We start from the raw sequence: 3861 nt of genomic DNA on the forward strand, positions 1-3861 counted from the left end.
TCTCTCTCTCTCTCTCTCTCTCTCTCTCTCTCTCTCTCTCTCTCTCTGTGTGTGTGTGTGTGTGTGTGTGTGTCTATTGTTAACTATGCCCTGCTCCCACCCTTTTTCCTCTGCCTTCTTCTTCCCCAGCTCCAGTGCAACTTTGAAGTTTGGCATATCTAAGAAAAATGGATAATCCATAAATCGAATAGAGAAGATAACTGATGCCTTTTATACTTCTTCCTGGGATTGTGTTGTGGTCTTTTTCATTCAATTTTGGTTTGTTCGTATGTATCTTTTATATGTGTTTTCAGTAGCAGAATACACATAAGAACAAGATTTTACCATGTTTACCTAAGGCATCTTTGCATAGCTATTTAATTGTTCAGTATGAAACCTTACCTTTCTAATTCTTTGATTTTTTTTCAAAGTCTGAGTTTTTAGAGACCAAGAATGTATGTGATTATAGACAAGACCTTCAAGACTTGTCAACGGGAAGTTAAGCTTCCTGTGCCTTCCTGTGTTTCCTACAGAATGCCTATGGTCATCGGGATGTTGGAAGCACTATGCTCTTTAACAGGGCCTCCCTCAGTTATTCTGCATTTGGTAGGTGAACACAGAGCATACACATCCAGGAGGGAGACCCTGTAGGAGTTTAAGAGTAGCTTGTAAATAACTTCTGATGCTTGCTTGTAGACCTTCTGTGTTGCCAAAGTGTAAAGCAAAAATGCAGCCATTTTATCTCAATGTTATTAAAAGTGTTTGCTTTTTTTTGGAAGTAAATGCACAGATGCAGGGTTTTGTGCCTGTTTTAAGGCTTTTCTTTGGCAGAGTGAGTGTAAAATACAGTAAAATGATAATATCGTCATCTCTTTTATGAATTACATCAACTTGCATCTTATTAAAAAGGCTCAGTCCCAATGGATCACTAAGAGTGCTCCTGGAAGCTTTATGGTACACGCTCTCTACACGTGTTGGCTGCCCGGCTGTTTGTGAAGTTTCAGCTTCATGGTGGAGATAATTCAGGAGCGCATAGAAGATCAAACCCTGGAGTTGGAACAGCTGTTGCGCATCGGACTCTTCAGCCACGCAAAGATTATCATCAAAAAGGCTTCTGACCTAGAATACAAAATACATTGGGGAACCCTTCTCAAGGAAGACTTTATCAACTATGTTCAATATGAAATTAATCTTTTGGAGGTGATCCAGAGAAGACGAGCAAGAATTAAATATTCATTTAAGAAGGATGAAATTGAATATTCTTTTGTACATCAGGTACAAGGTACCTTTGGTCGTGCTTTAACGAAGTGGAAAGATGACGTTCAGCTTTGGCTGTCCTATTTTGTGTTTCGTAAGAAGTGGGGTACCAAATCTCATTTTAGCAAGATATTCTCTACCATGCTTGCCGTTCATTCAAACAAACCAGCTTTGTGGATTATGGCAGCCAAATGGGAAACGGAAGATCACTTGTCTTCAGAAAGTGCCAGGTAGTGATTTCTTCGGGCTCTACGCTTTCATCCTGAGTGTCCAAAGCTCTACCAAGAATACTTTAGGATGGCGCTGATGCATGCTGAGAAACTGGGAAAGGAAAAACAAGAATTTGAAAAAGCTGCCATGGATATGGGGAATTTTGATCATCCTGAAGAAATCCTTAAAGGCGAGTTGGCACGGATCATTTACAAAAATTCTATAAGCAAAATTAAAGGTGCGGAATTCCATGTGTCACTTCTTGCTATTGCTCAGCTGTTTGATTTTGCCAAAGATCTACAGAAGGAAATTTATGGTGACCTTCAAGCTCTGCACACTGATGACCCACTCACGTGGGATTATGTGGCTCGGCAGGAATTCGAGATCGAGTCCCAACCAGGTGAAGAGCAGCGTGTATCGAAACAAGCCAAAGCAGTGGAGGTGGGCCGCAGGGAAGAAAAGTGCTGCGCAGTGTATAAAAAGGCAGTGAGGACCCTGCCTACCGAGGCCATGTGGAAGTGTTACATCACCTTTTGCTTGAGGTTTTCTAAGAAGACCAGTAGTGTACCTTTCAGAGGGCAGAGGCTGGGAAGAACCTTGCTTGCATTCAGGAAGGCCCATGAGCTGAAGCTCCTTTCTGAAGTCCAGTGGATTGACTTGTTTCTTCGCCAGGACCTCTTCAAAGAGGCTCTGCCGGTGGCAAAAGCTGGGACTGAATTGTTCAAGGACTCTGTAACAATGTGGCAGACGGACCCCCAGGTGCTCATAGACTCAAAGAGCCTGGATGTAGTGATGCACTTTGAAGAAGCCTTTGCACACCTCAAACCCCAGGTTTGCTTGCCCTTGTGGGTTTCTTGGGCAGAGTGGAGTGAAAGTGCTAAAAGCCAGGAGGACACTGAAGCCATCTTTAAGAAAACTATGTTAGCTGTCACAGGTGCCAGCTCAATGACCCTGAAGGAGAAATATCTGCATTGGGCTTATCGGAGTGGAGGCTACAAAAAGGCCAGAACAGTATTTAAAAGTTTACAGGAAAGCCGTCCATTTTCAGTTGAGTTTTTCAGGAAAATGATGCAGTTTGAAAAGGAGCAGGAGTCCTGCAAGATGGTGAACCTGAGGGAATATTACGAGAGGGTGGGCGTTGAGAGAGTTTGGGTCTACAGATTCTGATCTTTGGATGGATTACATCAAGGAAGAATTGAGTCATCCCTTCGGAAGACCTGAGAACTGCGGACAGATCTATTGGTGAGCCATGAAAATGTTACAGGGACAGTCAGCAGAGCTGTCTGTAGCTAAATATGCCATGCATCAGGCTGGTCACTAGTCACCACCAGTTTGTTGAAATTGTATTGCAAGTCTTCGATCAGGTTTGTGATGAGCCGTGTGTGAGTTGTTGAGAGCTGGCAGGAGAACGGATTGATTTTCGTAGCATACTTTTACTTGATGTTACTCTCTGGTGCCTGTTAAATCTAAAATACACAGAAATTACATGGTTTAGTTTCATTGTTTGTTCCAGGCTAAGTATATCCAGATCTAATCTAGACTAGGTATGAGGGAGCCGGTTCAAATCCAAGAGAAAGTATAGTTTTGTGTGTTCTCTTCTTATTGTGATACCTGCATGATACCTGTGGAGATAGGAGGGACTAGGGTAAGGACGGACTGCCTCGACCCTCCAACTCCGAGATAACAGAGAGCTTGGGCTTTATAGCTTATATAAATTAATCCCATCTATATTCATCCATGTTTATCACATGGCTGATCACCTCTCTTCAGTCTCCGAGTTCCAAGTCTGGCTGGCAGACCTCTCACCTCTCAATTCTTCCCAGAGTTCCCATCTCTGCCTAGATGTCCCGCCTTCCCTCTCCTGCCCTGCTATATATATAAGCCATCAGCTGTTTTTCAAAGCAATCAGAAGGTGATCGAGAAGAATGTTTACAAACTACAATGCAGGTGATGCTTCATAAAAATAAGAGTACCAAAGTCTGGACGGCACTCTGCACTCTGGGATACAGAAATCAACATTTGAATATTCAAAGACAACCTTTATTGTACCCAAGGTTATCCCAACACTAGGACAGTGCAGAGCAGAAAGTCATCTGTGATCTAAGCAAGGCTGAACAGTGACTTCATTTCCTGTATCTGAATTGGATCTGTACTTTTAAATCAACCATTCAAGAAGTATGAGCCTTCCTTTATCTGCAGGGAAGAAGGGAGACTTTGGAAGATGAGTGACAGAGAAGGAGATGCTGGGTATTGGGAGAAGTTTGTCCTTTAAGAAGGTTAAGTTGGCACAGAAAATGATTTGGACAGTCGAAGAACTGCCTGGAGGACACCCAGCTTTGTGGCAGGGGAGGGAGCGGAAAGTGCCTCGGTGGGAGGGTTGGAGGGGTGGAGGGGAACTTGCAACACAGGAGGGCA

General features: G+C 43.3%; 1 pseudogene; it reads left to right on the forward strand.

Annotated features, from left to right (window-relative positions):
* Nucleotides 1-987: 987 nt before the first annotated feature.
* Nucleotides 988-2767, forward strand: LOC114613558 (annotated as a pseudogene).
* Nucleotides 2768-3861: the final 1094 nt, after the last annotated feature.

Source organism: Grammomys surdaster, unplaced genomic scaffold, assembly GCF_004785775.1.
Source record: "Grammomys surdaster isolate TR1022 unplaced genomic scaffold, NIH_TR_1.0 126248, whole genome shotgun sequence".
NCBI classification, from domain to species: Eukaryota; Metazoa; Chordata; class Mammalia; order Rodentia; family Muridae; genus Grammomys; species Grammomys surdaster.